We start from the raw sequence: 19,584 nt of genomic DNA on the forward strand, positions 1-19,584 counted from the left end.
CAAGCTGCCCCTTTCCCAACACCCCAGCCCCTCAACGAAAACATAATAGAGACACATCATTTAATTTCTCAGCCCTTTCATGATCTCTTAGACTAATCTTAGTTTTAATGAATTAAAGGCCTACTTGGCTAAGTTCATTTACTTTTTTTTTCTCCTACTTTTCTTGATCTCTGGACCCAGGAATCCCAGATGATACAAAACCCTTTGTTTCATACCTGCCCTGCCGTAGAATGGTCTAGACCTTTAAGAGGACTAGAATCAGCCCTCTTTTTCTGGGCTTTCTGGGGCCAGGAATGACTAGGATTGATCTGCTTTCTCAAGCTTTGCCCCAGGCCTAACCAGGTCAGCCTGGGACCAGCCCGTGGGGTTTGACTATACCTGGAACAGATGGTTAATCTAATTGGCTTGCTATAATGTAATTTCCACTTGGCTGGCAGTGGGGAAAGGAAGGTACTTCCCATAAGCTACACACTGATTTTCATCCAGGTGTTCACACATACCGGGTTTTATGAAAGAGAGCTTGACCCTCGCATTCCTGATTAGCATTTTGTTAGTGTGAAAGTAAGGTATAGACACAGAGACAGGTATAATCACAAAATGGTTGGAGTCTTTTATTGTGTCCTTTTCTTAGAGCAAATTTAATAGAGGAGTTTGATTAGCACCTAAGATTTGCTTAAAACTGAGTTACTAATTCTTTTTCCATTAATAATTGCTACCTCTACCCTCCTTCTCCCACGTTTCTCAGAAACCCAGACATCCCTGAGGCCATTTAAAGTCCTGTTTATGCCGTAGAATACAATGACGTACAAAAGGACATTCACTCCCTGCATGTTGGCTTCCCTTATATGAACATAATATGTGGCCAAATAATATGTTGTCATATATAAAAATGTGTGGTTCTCTCATTTCTAGGATTTTCATGTGTTATCTTGGCTTTTCATCTGAAAGTTTTCTCTTGTCCATTTGTATCTTAGCATTTTCTTTTTCAATTAAAATATTAATTTCTAAGAAGCAAACAAATCTATGTCTTAGTTTATGTATACTAATTCAAGTTTTGTTTTTTACTCCAGATGTGTTGATAGAGGTTAATATAAGAAATGTTTGTGTTGGCATAATGCAAAGGTTATTTCTGATTCTGAACCCATAGCAGTTTCTAACTGGTGTTCGTCAGTTTGTGCTTGCTTTTATCCTTGAGGTTAAGGATTGCTCACCAAGCCTTTGATTACTAGGTACATTGCAGAATAAATAAAATCGTTGCTAGTGTATACTCTGTATTAATCTGTCCACAGCAGCATTGTCAGTGATCTCAAGGTTCTCTGTAGACATTAGTATTGGGTTATGGCATGCTAAAATAGAGATAATTGAGACTATAAAGTTCCAAGTTGAAGTTATCAATAACAACCCTAAAACTATCTTCCTTTTCTTTCCTTCTAAAATAAGACATATGGTAATCTGTGATCAGATGTAAACATGTACATCCTGAAATGTAATTATAAGGTCAGCTGGCCTGAGCTAGAATTCTATTAATATGAAAGTAGATGATATACCTACCCATTCTAACCCATTCATTCAAAATACCTTGAAATACTTATTGACATTATAGAAATTTAGCCCTTCACTCTGCTGATGTTTATAGTTAAGTGTCAGAAATACTTTTATACAGAAGACCTTGTATGGTTCCTTTGTGTGAGTGGACAGAATTTGTGGAGCAAAGACCTGGAATCTGGCATATGAGAATGTGCAATAATTGTTCAAATGAATAAGCTTCTCAAATTGGCCTTTGTATAATTAAAATCAGAGTGCTGAAGTGTTGCATATTCCTCATGCTTCTCATTCTTGCAAGTCTCTCTTTCTCTCTCTATATATACATATATATATATATATATATATATATTTTTTTTTTTTTTTTTTTTTTTGAGACGGAGTCTTGCTCTGTCGCCCAGGCTGGAGTGCAGTGGCACCATCTCGGCTCACTGCAAGCTCCGCCTCCTGGGTTCATGCCATTCTCCTGCCTCGGCCTCCGGAGTAGCTGAGACTACCGGCGCCTGCCACCACGCCCGGCTAATTTTTTGTATTTTTAGTAGAGACGGGGTTTCACCGTGTTAGCCAGGATGGTCTCCATCTCCTGACCTCGTGATCCGCCTGCCTCGGCCTCCCAAAGTGCTGGGATTACAGGCGTGAGCCACCGCACCTGGCCTGCAATTATGTTTTTAAAACTTAAAGCAAAACAAAAAATGACCCTTCTATCCCTCTTTTCATACCCATATTTTGGCAACCACTGATATGCTTTCTGATATTATAGGTAAGTTTACGTTTTCTAGAATTGTATATAAATTGAATTATATAGATTTTATATAATTTTATGTAAATGGAATCATACAGTGCTCTTTTTTGGCCTGACTTCTTTGACTCAGCATACTGGTTTCTTTTTTAAAAATTGGTGAATAGGGCTGGACGTGGTGGCTCATGCCTGTAAACCCAGCACTTTGGGAGGCCAAGGTGAGCAGATCACTTGAGGCCAGTTGTTCGAGACCAGCCTGGCCAACAAGGCGATAGCCCATCTCTACTAAAAATACAAAAATTAGCTGGTTGTGGTGATGCGCGCCTGTAGTCCCAGCTACTTGGGAGGCTGAGTCAGGAGAATCACTTGAACCCAGGAGGCAGAGGTTGTAGTGAGCCGAGATTGTGCCACTGCACTTCAGCCTGGCTGGGCAACAGAGTGAGACTCCATCTCAAAAAAGAAAAAGAAAAAAATTGGTGAATAGTATTCCACTGTACAGATCTACCATAATTGTTTATTCACTAATTCACCAATTGATGGACATTTGTTTTCAGCTTGGGGCTATTACAAATAAAGCTGCTATGAACACTCTAGTGTAAGTCTTTGTATAGACATTCAGTTTTGTTTCTCTGGGGTAAATTCCCATAAGTCGATTGGCTGGGTCATCTGGTACTGTAAGTTTTAACTTTTTAAGAAACTGCTAAACTATCTTTCAAACTGTTTGTGCCATTTCACATTTCCATCAGTGGTATATAACAATGCTGATTAATTTAGTAAAATAATCTTTTTAATTTTAGCCAATCCAGTAGATGTGGTTACTTGGGTTTTTATTTGCATTTCCCTGATGACTTCTGATGTTGACTATCTTTGTGTAGGGACAAGGAGAAGTGGATTTTTTGGCCATTAGTTCACCTTTTGTGAAATGGCTGTTTAAATCTTTTGCCCATTCCTTTACATTGGATTATTTGTCATCTTAGTGAGTGGTAAGAATACTTCAAATATTCTGGATACATGCTTATACAAAGATATATACATAAATATATTACACAAATGTATCTAATAGTTCTCTCTATATAAAAACACTAAAGATGTTGCTCTATCATTTTCTAGTTTCCAGAGTTTTTTTTATTAAGAAATCCATGGTACCAGCCTGGCCAACATGGTGAAACCCTGTCTCTACCAAAAATACAAAAAATTAGCCACGCGTAGTGGCGCACGCCTGTAGTCGCACCAACTCCAGAGGCTGAGGCAGGAGAATCACTTGAGCCCTGGAGGCGGAGGTTGCAGTGAGCAGAAATTATGCCACTTCACTCCAGCCTGGGCGACTGCGTGAGACTCCATCTCAAAGAAATCCATGGTAATGTGAATTGTTACCCTGTATGTAATATGTTGAATTTTTTTCCTAGCTGATTTTGAGTATTTCTTTACTTTTGGTTTGCAGCATTTTGTGTCTTGGTTTTCTATGAGTTTATTCCTTTTTGAATTGGTACATTGATGTCTTTTACCATATTTGTGAAGTGTGAGGTGATTGTTTCTTCAGATAATTTTTCTGCCCCAATATTTTTCTCCAGTCATTCTGGGACTCCGACTGCATATGTTTTAGTCCTTTTGATATTGCCCTACATGTCCTTGAGGCACTGTTTATTTTTTCCTCAATCTTTCTTTTCTCTGTGTTCCTCAAATTGAATCATTTCTGTTAATCTTTAAGTTCACTGACTTTTTTTTCTTTGTCATCACCATTCTGCTCTTCAGGCCATTCAGTGAATTTTTCTTTTAAGAATTTTTGTTGTCTGTTTAAAAATTTTATTTTGGTACTTTTTATAGTTTCTATTTCTCTGCTGAGAATTTTTACTTTCTTGTTTATTTCAATATGTTCTTCTTTACCTCGTGGAGCATAATTATAATAACAGCTTTAAAGTATTCAATAATTCCATCATCTGGTGCTTGCATTTTGCATTGAGGATTGTTCACATTTTCTTGGTCCTTTGTATTTCAAGTAGTTGTGGCTTGCATCCTGGACATTATGGGTGTTATATTGTGTAGACTCTTTTATCCTCTGAAGAATGTTGATATTTTTGTTTTGGCTGCCGATCACCCTGCTCAGGTTCAGACCTTAGTTCTGTTTCACCATCTGTGGCCAGTGGCTCCAATGTTAGTTTAGTTCTCCTAGCCTTTGTATGGTAGGCAGAATAATGGTCTCCAAAGATGTCCATTTCCTAATGCCTGAAGCCTTGGTAATATTTTAGGTTACATAATGAAGAGGAGTTAGGTTGCAATTAGAGTTGCGGTTGCTAATCAGCTGACCTTAAAATAAAGAGGTTATCCTGGATTATCTAGTTGGGCCCAGTGTAGTCATAAGGTTTTTAAAAGTGAGAAAGTGAGGCAGAAGAGTCAGTATCAGAGTGACAAAGTGTGAGAAAGATTCAGCCTACACTTGTGGCTTTGATGATGGGAGGGGAGCCCAAGCTAAGGAATGTAAGCAGTTTCTAGAAGCTGAAAAACAGAAAGAAACGGATTCTCTCCAGAACTTCCAGAAGGAATACAGCACTGTTGCTATCTTGATTTTAGCCCAGTGAGACCCATTGTAGACTTCTGACCTCCAGAATCTTAAGATAATTTGTGTTGTTTTAAGCCATCAAGCTTGAGGTTAATTTGTTATAGCAGCAATAGAAACTAATAGACTTTGCTATATTGGTTTGAGTCTGTTCTGCACATATGTAGCTCAGTGATTATTCTGTAACTTTTGCAGGTTCATGCACAGATTTAAGGGATCCTCTTTTCTGATTCTCTCCCCTCTGGGATTTCCCCCATGCTGTATAGCCTACAGGGTCTACTTCTGGTTTCTCTGGATAGAAATATGGGACTCATTGGAATTTTACCTGTTGGCATTTCCACACCACTCTGTGACCAAAGCCTGTCCTCAGGGCAAAGTAGAGAAAGGAAATGGAACAATATTAAAACAGAAACTCACCCCCGTGTGTTTTGCTTCAGCAAGTTTTTGACCCTATAACCTATTATAAAGTGAAATGAAAATGTGGATACCTGTGAAGCGATCCGAGTGCAAAATTTGTCTAGACTTTCAGTTTTTTTCCCCAGTCTTTTAGAGTTGTCTCCTACCTAATTCAACAACAATTTTAGTGGCTTGCCTTTTTGTGTTTTTCCAGTGATTTCAGCTGATCTTCTCAGAATTGCTTTCTTCATCTATTTTGCAAGTTAATTGAATTACCTAATAGCTATACCAAGCATAACTCGAAATGCCACAGCTGAACTTGGGCAAGCTCCTAACTCCACTAAGTACAGAAGTGGAGCCGTACAGCCATGAATGTCAGGCATGTTGTGGGGACTAGTTGTATTAGTTTTCTATTGCCACCATAACAAATTACCACAAACTTAAGCAATATAGTACAAATTTATCTTAAAGTTATGCAGGTCGGAAGCCTGATACGGATCTCATTGGGCTAAAAACGAAGGAGTTGGCAGGGCTGTGTGTTCCTTTCTGTAGGCTCTGGGCAGGATCCATTTCCTTCACTTTTTTGGCTTTTGGAGGTCATCCACATTCCTTGGCTCCTGGCCCTGCTCCTTCATCTTCAAAGCTACCAAAGGTAAGTCATGTCCTTTTTCATTATTTCACTCTGATAGCCTCTTTTGCTTTTTTTTTTTTTTTTTTTTGAGACGGAGTCTCTCTCTGTCACCAGGCTGGAGCTCACTGGCACGATCTCGGCTCACTGCAATATCTGCCTCCTAGGTTCAAGCGATTCTCCTGCCTCAGCCTTCCGAGTAGGGATTTCAGGCACCGGCCACCATGCCCAGCTAATTTTTGTATTTTTAATACAGACGAGGTTTCACCATGTTGGCCAGGATGGTCTTGATCTCTTGACTTCATGATCCACTTGCCTTGGCCTCCCAAACTCTCCTGCCTTTTAAGGACCCCTGTGATTGTATTGGGCCGTCCTGGATAATCTTTCCATCTCAAGGTCTGTAACCGTGTCCCTAGGGATTAGGACATGGACATTTTGGGGGTTGGGGGAGGATTAGTCTGTTGACCATACCAGTTAATCTTATTTACAGAGGATGTGGAGAGTAATGATTAATATGTTGAGCTGATGAAGTAGACAAGTGGCTGCTGTAGGTAGAAGTAATGTTGGAACAAATAATACGTCCCAGAATAGTTTCTGTAAGGCTGATTTTACTCTGAAATTTTAATTAATTTATAGTTAATATAACTACCTCTGTATTTTGTTGTAGTTTTTTGTGGGTAGAGTTGAGGAAGAGATAGGAATGGGATTATTTTGACATGGCTCATGATCACCAAAATGTGATCCTTGGTCAGTTTACCTAAATATCAATGTAATTATGTTTATCTAATTTAATAATTTGCTGAAATCTTCCTTATTTTTTACTTTTTATGAAGCTTTTAGCCATTTATATTAGATGGTGATTTTTAAAACAACTTTTGAAGACTTAAATGACATTTTAGTAGATATGATTGATTTAATATGATTTTAGTTTTAGATTTTTAAAATTTGATTTAGCTAAATCCATCCTCTATAGCTAATTCTCCATATCTGACCAAAGTTGAGTATCTGAGGATTTTCTAAACTTGGGAAGATCTAAAATTTTTGATTATGAAAATTTCTTGTGCGTTTCAAATTATAAGTCTTATTCATGGCTCTAATGTGAGTAATAGTACTAAATAATATTCACATGTATATTTCAACACATTTTAAATTCAGCCAACTACTTTTAAAATTTATCTTTTTTCTTTTTTTTTTTTTTTTTTTTTTGAGACCAAGTCTCACTCTTTTGCCCAGGCTGGAGTGCAATGGTGTGATCTTGGCTCACCACAACCTCTGCCTCCTGGGTTCGAGTGATTCTCTTGCCTCAGCCTCCCGAGTAGCTGGGATTACAGGCATGTACCACCACACCTGGCTAATTTTTGTTTTTTAGTAGAGATGGGGTTTCACCATGTTGGCCAGGCTGGTCTCGAACTCCTGACCTCAGGTGATCCACCTGCCTTGGCCTCCCAAAGTGCTGAGATTACAGGCGTGAGCCACCGTGCCTGGCCAAAATTTATCTTAATTCAGACTTTACAATTGACTTTATTAAATAAATATTTTTAAGTAGAAGAAATGTTTACTGACTAATATATGTATCATAATTAAAATTGAACTTCAGTTACGCTAACAAGTCCACTGAAACGTAGCTGGAGTAACTGACTGCAGCAAAACTTGGTTCAATTTAGAAATCTAAAACTTAAAGCAACACATGCAATATGAATTGCTTTAAATCTTTAGTTGTTAATTGAAATGCATTTTAGGCAAATTGGTCACATTCTAGGGTGTGGGTTCGCAGGTTTCATTCTCTACCTTTTCAGCCAGGGTACAGTTCTGTGTCCCAACAAGTATAGTGTAGTCAGTGACTTTTCCTTTTATGATGACCATAAATCTCTTCAGACTAGTGTTTGTAAGAAGACGGGAAAATAGTAAAATATGTTAGAATTATTTGCACCAAAAACCAAATTTTAAAAATTAGTAAAGTTTTATCACCTAGGCAGAAAACTTTTCTATTAGAAATTATACAGTCTCTCATCTCAAATACCATGCTTTACTGTTCTAAGAATCAAATAGTGCTATAGTGAAAAAAAGAGAGTAGATAGTTTTTTTCTGAAACTATCTACTATACTGTATAACATGAGAAATTTCTCAAAAAATATGTTTTTTTTCCATAATCATGTCTGGTCTCTTTTTTGAGACCAAGATGAAACCATGTTGCTTGGTCTTCAACCATCAGCTTATCTGTTCTCTAATGATTTTTGTTGTTCTGGTTTGGTCTTAAAGTTTTGAGAATTCATTTTATTTTAAATGTGAAAGTTCATTTAAATATTGTGTTCTTTTTGTTCCTGTAAAGGAAAAAGAATATCTAGAATAAAGTAATAACTTGTACCATGTTGTAGACTTGCTTCAGTTGATGAATGCTTGTCCTATTATTTGAAAAGGATTCACCTTTCAAAAACAAAACCAAAAAGAACTGTCTACCATGCAAAAACAAATGACTTTCTGAGGTTGCTTAACCATTTCCTGTAAGTGTGGGAAAGCGGTTATTTTCAAAATCACCAGACAGAATTTGGGTAGAACTAAACTTAGCTGAGCAGTTCTGTGGGTTAAACTCACTTACTGTTTCACTTCTGTCTTCCTCTAGAGAAGTTAAAATTTAAAAATTAAAAAAAGAAATCTGCTTGGTTCCTGTCATTTTTACTAACTAGCTGAGTATCTTTGGACAGAAGCTAATTGTTTTTTTATAAATGTAATAGGATTAGAGATTCTCTTTAAAAAGCTTACAGTTTTTTAAAATAGCAATAGCTATATTTTTAAAAAGCTTCTGGTTTTTAAAAATAGCAAAACAAAGTGTCAGCAGCATGGGCACTGTGCTGTACATTCATCCCTCAGTACTCTGAGGATTGGTTCCAGGATCCCCTCCCCCCTACCAAAGTCCACCAATATTCAATCCCTGTATATTTGCATATAACCAGTTTACACGAATCATCCCATTTACTTTAAATTATCTTTAGATTACTTACAAAACATAATACAATGTAAATACTATGTAAATTATACTGTATTATATTATTATTTTTGATTTTTTCAATTTTTTTAAATCTGCCATTCAGTCTATAGATCTGGAACCTGTAGATACAGACTGACTGTATTTGGATAATTTCATAATTTTAATGAGAGAAAGGGGACAGGGGAAAGCCTGGTTTACTGCCCATGATGAGGTAGTAATACAGTGAATTTAGTTGAGATGTCAGCCAACCTTTTTTGAGTACCTACTAAGTACCTGGCTGAGAGAGTTGTAGAAACCACAGTGTCAATGTGTTTCTACACATTTCTATAATTGTTGGAGTTGTGTTTATCTCTAGAATTTGTGGTACTATCCTAAATCTCCATGCAACTCTTTAGTTGTGATGTAGAGGTGGCTCTGTGACCCCCCAGCCTTCTCCAGAGGCTATGTAGACATGAAGCGTTTAGTTGGAACTAGGGACTTGATTTGACATTCCTGGACTTATACCCAAAGTCTAAAAGGGTGTTAAAGGGGTATATGTACTGCAGTCAGAAAAATGGTGGGTTTGGAACTTGGCTGTGCCACTTAATAGCAAGTTCTTAAACCTCTTTGTTTCTCACTTCAGCTGTAAAATGTGAGGATTAAATGTCAACTAATGTGTGTAAAATGCTAATTAATATAGACAGCTGATAATTTTTTGAGTACACACTGTGTGCTAGACTGTGTTCTAAATGCTTTTACATATCATTTAATTCGTATAACTCAATGAGATAGATAATATTATTATCCCCATCTTATAAATGAGCAAACTGAGCTTGGAAAGATGAAGTAACTTGCTTAAGGCTACACAAGAAGTGGCAGAGCAGTCTGGTTCCAGAGATACCCTTTTTTCTTTTTCTTTTCTTTATTCTTTTTTCTTTTTTTTTCAGGCTAGTCAAGTGAAGCAATGAGGGTGGAGAAGGAACAAATAAGCCTGTAACTGGTTGTAAATACCACTGCACTGGGACCAACTTCCAGAGATATTCTTAATTACTCTACTGTGCTGTCTCTTTATTGCTTAGCTGGGTGTTAGCATGTGATTTGCCCTCAGTGAATGTTGGCTTTTATCAACATTATCAGTGGTGGTAGTGACGATGATGAACTTGGTTTTACTTTTTCAGTGTCTAACCTGGTCCTGTGCTAGGACCCCAGGCAGAGCTTCCTATGAAGTCACGTACAACAAGGCCTTTGGGCTTAAGAGAAAAAGCTCACAGCTGCACAGAGGGAGGAGTTTTTATATAAAGAATACAAAATGTTCTGAATACCAAGTGTTTCATTCTCTCCTTATGTTTCTGAGTTGAAATTCGAAGTAATCATGAGACACTGCATGTGTTCCCATTTCAAAGATGCCACAGAATCATAAAACTAGTATGTAGCATATAATTTCAATTTTGTCTTAGGGGATCAATTAGTCTAAGAATAGTATACCAAAACATTAATTGTGATAATAGTGTAGTGATCAATTTATGAATGAAATGATCCTCTATTACTGCATAGCACATCATAAAACTTAATGGCTTAAGGCAACAACCATTTTCTTTGCTCATGATTTTTTAGGTCAACAGTTTGGATTAGATTCTGCCGGGTGTTTCCTCTGCTGATCTTGCATGAGGTCACTCTTGTAGCAGCCACCATCTGGCAGCTTGACTTGGAGCCGGATGGTCTAAGATAGTTTCACTCATATCTGCCAGTTGATGATGGCTTTTGACTGGGTTTGGCTTTCCATGTGGTTCCTCGTCCCCAGGGAGCCTAGCTTAGATTTCTTCTCATGGGGCTCTCTGGTAGTAAAAGATAAATGTTGAAAGCTACAACGCCTCTTAAAGCCTAGGATTGGACATTCCACAGTGTCATTTCTGCTGCATTCCATTCATTAAAGCAAGTTACAAGGCTGGATTCAGTGGCGATAGAAACTTCACCTAATAATTGGAGATTAATAGCAAATTCCTTTTTAAAAAAGAATGTTTTGTTTATTAATTTTTTAAATTGACACATTATAATTGTACATATTTATGGGGTATAATTCCATGTTTTGATACATATCTGTGCTATATAATGATCCAGTAAGGTAGTATATTGATCACCCATGCATTTATCATTTGCTTGCAGTGAGAACATTCAAAAGTTTCTATTCTAGCCATTTTGTAATATGCAATATTTTACTGTTAAACACAGTCACCCTGCTGTGCAATAGAACACCAGAATCTCTTCCACTTATCTAATTGTAACTTTTTATCCTTTGACCAACCTCTCCCCATCTTCTCCCTTGTCCCCTCCCCAGTCTTTGGTAACTACTGTTCTACACTCTGCTCTTCTATGATTGATATCAACTTTTTTTTTTTAAGATTCTACATTTGAGTGAGATCATGTGGTATTTGTCTTTCTGTGTCTGACTTTTAATAGCAGATTGTATCGTGATATCCTTGTTTCCTGATTTCACTGTCGTGGATCAATTCTAAAACATCCTAATAGCATTGATAGTTTTTAGTTAATTTATTAAGATCTTGGCAGATGAAAACATGATCTGTACATGTTTGAGAGGTTTATTTCTATTTTTAATATAAAAATAAAATATAGATAATATAAATACCCAACATACCCACAACTCCACCTCTCAGAAATAACCAGTTAACCTTATTTTCAGTGTATCCAACTGGATATTTATTTAAACGTCTGTAACCTGCTTTTCTCTCTTTATATTTTGAATACTTTTCTATGTTTAAAATAGGTATAAATAATTTTTTGTCTGCATAATATCTTACTCATTATGAATATACCTATCCCTTGTTCTTTTAGGTTTTTCTCTTTTTTTGCTATGTAAACTACACTGCTGTAAACATTCTTATATGTATATCTCTGGCACTTACTCCAAGGAAAAAATCCTACTATGAAGTTACTTGGTCAAATAAGTACTTTGGACTTTTGATATGTGTTGACGAGGCATGATTTTAAGAATTCTCTGGTTTAAACTTATTAGTGAGTATAATGTTGCAGAGCTGAAATCATTATGTTTGAGATCATGTGAAAGGGAAATTTCTGAAAGCTAATTTGAAATAGCAACCATTAAGAAAAATATATTTCTTTAGCATTTCATTTACAAATCAAAATGTATAACTTAGTTGCTAATATTTTCTTGTTTTTCTGGTGTTGCAGTTTTTTGTTGATACATAATAGTTATACATATTTTTAGAATTGATGTGACATTTTGATACATGCATACAGTGTGTAATGATCAAATCAGGGCAGTTGGAATATCCATCACCTCAAACATTTATCTTCTCTTTATGTTGGGAACATTCCAATTCTTCTATCTATTTTGCACTGTACAGTAAATTATTGTTAATGGGTATGAAAATAAAGTTAGAAGGAGTAAGATCTAGCATTCGATAATACAGTAGTAGGTTGTCTGTAGCTAACATTGTCTTAGTGACCAAAGCTTTCATTTTGCATTTGGGTCCACTAATTAGAGTTCTTCATCTTTCTTTTTACATGTGGATATGTGTTGCCTTTCATTCATCTGTAATTTCCAGGTCCTTAAAAAAAAAAAAAAGTAGATTGAGAATGCAGGCATTTTGAAGACTGGGTGCAAAAATCCTAGAATTCTGCCTCCCAACCCCAACCCCCAACCCCAAGGTATTAGGTTTTTCTTGCCCATACCTAATTTGGCAGCAGTGTTATTTTGAGGACTCATTTTTGTAGGATCTTTCTGATACATAACTCAGTTTTCATAAAAACAATTTTTATATTTTTCATTTAATGACACAATAATTATTATAAAACCATAATTACAAGTTTAACTAACATAAATCAGCTTGAGAACAAACAACTAATTCTTAGAGTAGAGTGCCTCTGGTGAGAGCATATGTGCTTGGACCTTCTGGAGAGTAGCCCTTTAGTTGTGGGCATTCATTGAGCACTTAGCATCGGAAAATGTCTTACAGAGAGAATGGAAGACACTGGTTAATTTGGAGGTTTGTTACGTCAACATGGGTTAAAAGAATTTCTACCTTGTTTGTTGTGATAGTCATTTTTCTTCTTTTACTGAAGGCAGTGACTTCTTCCTCATTAAATTTTTTTAGGTTTAAGATTTTATGATTAAGATTTATATTATATTATAGTTATTTACTTGGTCCTGTCCTTGATCTTTTTCACAGCAGGATTCTTTATGTGCTACAGTTTTTGTTTCTGTTTGCAATTGTCCTTGGTCATTGGCATTCTCTAGTGGAATTTCTCCTTTTCAACTAAAATGTTCTCCTTGATAGATATTTAAAACAATGTGCAAAATTAAACCAGAAGTGGCTCATCTTTTCTGCTTCTTTTCTTTAGCACTGTAATGTTGATTTTTTGCTTATAGGACTATAGAACTGCACAGCTGCGATTAGACTTCATAAATATAATGCAGTAGAGAATTTGAAAGTGATGGAGGCCAAGTGTGGTGGCTCACACCTGTAATTCAAGCACTTTGGGAGGCAGAAGTGGGAGGATTGCATGAGACGAGGAGTTTAATACCAGCCTGGGCAACATAGTGAGACCCTATCTCTACAAAAAAATTTTTAAAAATTAGCTTGATATGGTGGCACATGCCTGTAGTCCCACCTAGTCAGGAGGACGAGGTGGGAGGATTGCTTGAGCCTGGGAATTTGAAGTTGCAGTGAGCTATAATTGTGCCATTGCACTCCAACCTGGGTGACAGAGTGAGACTCTGTCTTACATATATTTGTGTGTGTGTGTGTGTGTGTGTGTGTGTAGTGAAGAGAAACCTGGCCCTACCAGTGATAGAGTCCTGGCTTTACCACTTAGTATATGTTGGAACCTCAGTTTTCTCAAAGGTAAAATGCGGATAATAACTGCCCTGTCTACTTATGTTATTGTAGGAGTCAAATAAGATAAGTGGGTCACAACACTTTTCAAACTATGAAGTGCTTTATTAATAAAGAGCTCATTGCTATTATATTAAATAATTAGGTTAGAAGCTTCAAAATCATAAGACAATAAACGTGTCTTTAACTTTTCAGCAAAGCACACTAGTCTTTCTCTTTAAGATTCATTAGCATAATTTCCCCCTCATGCCTTAAAAATGATGTTTCATTGTCATTCACAGCACACATTAGTAGGTAAATTCTTAAAATATGAAAAGTCCAGAAACCTTGTTTTGCCTTTAACACCAAAAATACCAAATTACTTACATAAGCAACAACTCTGGCCTCTTGACATCTTTTAGGGTCAGCTGGAACAATGTCCCTGGAGAACCCTCAGGTATAGTGGAACTTTAGATATTATCTGTTTCACAGAGATTTTGACACACAAGTTTTACATTTTAAGTCATCTGACTTCTAAGACATTTGTCAAATGGCTGCCTTGATATAAAAACACTGTAACTGCTCCCAAAACATCCCTAAGAATTAAGTGTCTCTAAAGGCCATGTTCATGTACTATACTGCATTTACACAATAAAACTCAACGTACTGGATGACAGCTACAGTTTGTAGCCTGACTATTATTTTTTTTTTTTTTTGGTAGAAGCTGGGTCTCACTGTGTTGTCCAGAGTGGTCTTAAACTCTTGGTCTCAAGTGATCCTCCTGCTTCAGCCTCCCAAAGTGCTGAGATTACAGGTATGAACCACTGTGCCTGGCCTCTTCACTATATTTTATGTCTTCTAAACCATAATTGACTTGAATTATCAACCAGCTTTGAGGAAAGAAGAGGAAAAGTAGTAAGTATATACAAAGTAGTTCTCAAGAATCAGTGTCTAGTAGAACTGAAAGGCAGTGACTCAGATTCCATAGTCACTGAAGTACTACTAAGTCCTCCTGATTTAAGATCCAGCCCCACAGCAGGTATTAGAAGGACCTTGTTAACCTTATAGACAGTGTATGAATTTTATCTTATTCCAAGCCTCCAGTAAACCTGGATTCAGCCCTTGAAGAGTTTATGCATGGACATGGAGGTAATTTTCGTTTATACTTCATTTTAATATATTAGATTATTGCTACTTTCATTTCAACATTTATGGCAGGTTTCTTCCCTGCTAGGCACCAGGAATACAAAGATGAATGAGGTTATGAACCTCTCCTTGGAGGAATTATTCATATTTGGAGCAAAATTTATAATTGCAGTTTACTTATGCAGAAATTCTTTTTTTCTACTGCATAAACCGGGCCTTGAGAGTTTTCTAAACCTTCTTTCCTCAACTTCTAATTCTTGAACAGCAAAAAGTTACCAGGATTGAAATGTATCCGTTATTCTAGAAAAGTAAACGTAGAGCAGGTTTTGGAACTCAATATTTCATCCTAAATGTGAAAGACTGTATAGGCAAATAGTGTGCATAATTTCCTTTTTCCAGGGTTGAGAGGCTGCCAGTGGTGTGTAGTGCGGAGAGAGTGAAGTGACTCATAATTCTGGAATGATTGTTTTGATCTCCTCCTGTAGCCTCTGTAGAATACTGGCAGGGCAACCAGCATAATTAACACTACACAGTCTAATTATAAACAAAACTCTATGTACAGTGGCTACCAAGAAGCAAGCCTGTACTGGATAATCCCCCAAGTTGGCAGGATTACGTTTAGAATGATTATTAGATAGTGTCGTTTACTATAAATCAAGTTGTTTTTCTTTGATTGTCCAGGGACTTACCCTGGGGGGAAAGTAAATATAATAATATTTGTGGAAGTCTTCTGGGTTATTTTTTTCAGGGCCCATTTAAGCATTTCCTTATTGCAGTTCTTATAACCTTTTTGTCTTAAGAGAACATTTGTACATCTTACTATATATGGCGTACTCTTTTAGGGAGAGTAGGAAAATTGGTCAGAGTAAGACATTTGTTCCAATAATAGTTGGATTGGTTTTTTTAAAGGTGAAAGAAACTAGGAATTTGAAAAGATTACATTGGACTGGTATAATAAATAAAGAGGGAGAAAAAAAAGCCTATGGGCTGCAGAGAAGAGGATGGGATAAGGGGACAAAGTGAAGTGGCTATAGCTGCCGTGCGTGCTTGAGAGAAACCAAGATGTTTGTAACATGTGTATGGTCTCACATACTGGTCAGAGGCAGAGCAGGCACTTTGCGTGGTTGTATGTGCTTTAGGGATTTGTGGAAACATGGCTGAGAGCTGAGGACCAATTTAGTTTGTTTATATACAGGGCCACTGGGTCTTTTAGATTTAGAACAAAGATCCTAGCTGTGGAGATTTGTTTCACATAGCTGTGACCTGAACGACTGCAGAATGGTTATATTTATGCAAAATGAGCCTCAGAATTGTGATTACCTCAAATGAAGTAAGAATTTTAAATCAGATACTTCAAAATGAGGGCTTTTTTCCTATCCAGAAAAACTCAGTTAAAATTTGAAGTGGACACTTAAAAGGAGTTTCCCTTTTTAAGAAAGAAATACAGAAATCCAAATACAAAAATGGATGTTAAGTCGTTTTTTGCTTAAGAATGCTTGCTTTTTTTTTTTTTTAACTTTTGATGAGCTCATAAGGAGTTTCCTTTAAATAGCAGTTCTGTAGTTCATTTTAAATATTTGGATTTACAAAGAAAATTTCCCTAGCTTTTTACTTGAAAGGAGAGGGAGAACATACTGTATTTTCTAAATTTGGGCATAACTGGTATTATTACTGGCTAAATAATTTTGTGTTTGCCAGATATTCTTGAAAGAGGGACAGATGTAAGATGGCTGGGCTTGTTAAAAGATCTCTGTCTCTAGCCTGTGACCCAGTTCTGATTTGTCCCTTTAAATTACCTAACTAGACTTTGGAGAAGTGAAAAATTGGTTTTGGAGATGCACCAGGACAATGGTATGTGTGGATTTTTGGGCCAGTTTCTAGGAGAATATGAGTTAGAGCTGCCCAGACTACTTTCCTGCCCTCTAGCAGCATTTTTTGCATTATTTTTCGGTTGTTTATCTGGTGTCTATTTTGTTGATTTTTGCCCTGTTTTTTTTTTATTATTTTTTCTACTTAGGTTTAACTTGGTATTCTTTTCTAGGTTCTTAGGGTGGAAATGTCATTATTTTTAAACCTTTTCCCAATATAGGCATTTAAAGCAATAAATTTTCTTGAATTTTGATATATTATGTTTTTATTATTATTTATTTCAAATATTTTATATATTCCTTGTGGTTTCTTCTTTGACTTATGGATTATTTAAAGTCTTTTGTTTTTATTTTCCAAATATCTAGGGATTGTTTACCTAATTTACTAATTGATTTTTTAATTGTTTCCATTGTGTTTAGAGAACAAAGTCTCTAAAAAGCATATTTCAGTCTTTTGAAGTTGATTGTGATTAATTTTATTTTATTTTGCTTTATTCCATCTTGGTGAATGTTTCATATGTATTTCTGCAGTTGTTTGATTTTATGTTCAGTGAATGTCAGGTCAAATTAGTTAATAGTATTGTTCCGATCTTCTGTGACCTTACTTATTTGTTGTCTATTTGTTCTGTCAGTTATGAAGAGAAAGGATATGGTTGTGGATGTTTTTGTTTGTTCTATTCTTCATAAAAAACTTCTTTTTGAAACACTGTTATTAGGTATACATATTTAAGATTGATATCCTGCTGAATTTCTCCTTTTATCATCATAAAATATTCTTCTTTGTTAATCTATTTGTGTCTAAATTTAAAATGCATCTCTTACAGACAGTGTATATAGTTGTTTCTTGCTGTTTTGTCCCCATTGTGACAGTCTCTGTTACAATGTTTAATCCATTTACAGTTAATGCATAGGTCAGGTTTAAGTCTACCATGTTGCCACTGTTTTCATTTGTTCCTTTTGTTTTTGTTTCTCTGTTTCTCCTTTATTCATTTTTTTTGGATTAAGTGGGCAATTTTAGTATTTCATTTTATTTTCTCTATTGGATTCTTAACTATGCATCTTTTTAAAATAACTTTTTCAGTGTTTCTTCTAGGATTAATAACATGCATCATTAAGTCTGTGTATAGTCAGTATTGTACCATTTCACATTCTATACCTGACCCTTCTTCCTTTCTGCTTAATTTCTCTTACTCAACTTCTGTATTCTCTGTGCTTTTGTTGTATCTTTTATTTTTGAGTTTTAAGCATACAGTTTTTAAAGATAGTCTTTTAAGGAAATTATAAGAAGAATAAAGAATGTACACCTTTTATTTTAACATGTATTACTTCTGGTATTCTCTCCTTCCTGAAGATCTGAGTTTCCGTCTGGTAGTAGTTCCCTTCATCCTGAAGAACCTCCTTTAAAATTTCTTGTAGTATACATCTACTTGAGGAAAATGTGTTCTAAACGAATTCTGTAAGCAGTCATTTATTTGAAAATGTCTTTTACTCTTGATTTTGAAGCATATTTTCACTGTATGTGCAAAGTTGAGTTGAGAATTTTCTTTGTCTTCCAACTCTTTAAAAATGCTCTATCATCTTCAGGCCTCCAGCGTTGACATGAGAAGTTAGTGTATGTACTGTTGTTCATCTGTATGTAGCATTGTTTCCAGGTTCTCTTAAAGGTTTTCTTTTTATCTTTAGTTTTAAGCAGTTTTGACCATGATGTGCTTAAGACATTATTATTTGTGTGTGTGTGTGTGTGTGTGTGTGTGTGTGTGTGTGTGTGTATTTATCTTTTTGGGGGTTTGCTGAACATTTTGGATCTGGTAAGTGGTGTTTTTCATCAAACTTAATAAAATTTTAACTATTATTTCTTCAGATATTTTCTTCTGCTGCATTCTCACACTCCTTCTGTGGCTCCTGTTAGATACATGTTAGACTGTCTGATACTGTCCCCCAGATCCCTGATGCTGTGTTTACTTTTCTTCAATCCTTTGTCTCATTGTTCTTCAAATTGGTAATTTCTAATGATCTGTCAAGTTTATGGACTCCTTCTTCTGCTGTCTCCAATCTGCCATTAAGTCCATTTAGTAACTTTTTCATTTTATTTATTGAACCTTTTTCTCCTAGATTTTTCTTTTTTCCCTCTCATTTAGTTCTTTTTTAGTCTTGATTTCCCCACTGACAGTCTCATCTATTCACATATTCTCATTTTTTCCTTTTTAAAATACATCTTCCTGCCTAATGATGGGGATACAATTGAAAAATAATAAAACACGTCTTCTTCAGGGATTCTTTTTTATTTATAATAGCTACTCTAAAGACTCACTAAATGCAATGCAATATCTGGACCACCTTAAGATTGCTTTCTAATGATTTTGTTTACTTAGGGTTCACATTTTCTTGTTTCATTAAATGTCTAGTAATTTTTTATTACATATTGAATAGTGTCAATGGCACATGGTAGAGATGCTGAATTAAAAAAAACTCTGTAAAATATTGATTTTTCTCTCTCTGTCTCTGTAGACAGCTTAGTTACTGGCTGATCACCTTGTGTAGGCTTATTTTTAAGGCAGATCTGTGGAAAGCCTAAGCTGTTTATCAGGCTCCTCTAACTTAGTGAGACTCATCCTTAAATACTTTTTCCCCCTGTGGATTTTATTAGGGCTTGGTTTTAGGCTTTGTTAGTATGGATCTAGAGTAGGTCTTATTCTAGGGTGTCACCTTTACTTCTACACTGAGGCCTTTCTAGTGTTTCAAGCTGATGCCTAGGGTGTTATGAGTTCTGTTTGCTCTGGCTGGGTTGACCTGCCACTACTTCCCTGCACTGCTTGACCTCTAGTATTTCTGTTCTGTCTTAACCTTATTGCAGCTACTTTCTTCTACACCTCATGTCCTAAATTGGCTAAGG

At 36.0% G+C, this 19,584-nt stretch overlaps 1 protein-coding gene across 13 annotated transcripts in view; it reads left to right on the plus strand.

Annotated features, from left to right (window-relative positions):
• The window catches only part of LNPEP (leucyl and cystinyl aminopeptidase), a 105,951-nt gene that overhangs the window by 21,019 nt on the left and 65,348 nt on the right, over positions 1-19,584 (plus strand). For 3 of the 13 annotated variants that reach the window (XM_063811390.1, XM_063811391.1, XM_063811389.1), the window contains one exon: positions 6,116-6,255. The exons of 8 other annotated variants lie outside the window; for them this stretch is intronic. The gene's annotated coding sequence lies outside the window, so the exon portion shown is untranslated. Of the gene's footprint in view, positions 1-3,718; positions 5,884-6,115; positions 6,256-14,403; positions 14,492-19,584 lie in introns of those variants that run through there. 2 more of the 13 variants (XM_016953517.4, XM_063811393.1) reach the window with 2 other exon arrangements.

Source organism: Pan troglodytes, chromosome 4 (assembly GCF_028858775.2).
Source record: "Pan troglodytes isolate AG18354 chromosome 4, NHGRI_mPanTro3-v2.0_pri, whole genome shotgun sequence".
NCBI classification, from domain to species: Eukaryota; Metazoa; Chordata; class Mammalia; order Primates; family Hominidae; genus Pan; species Pan troglodytes.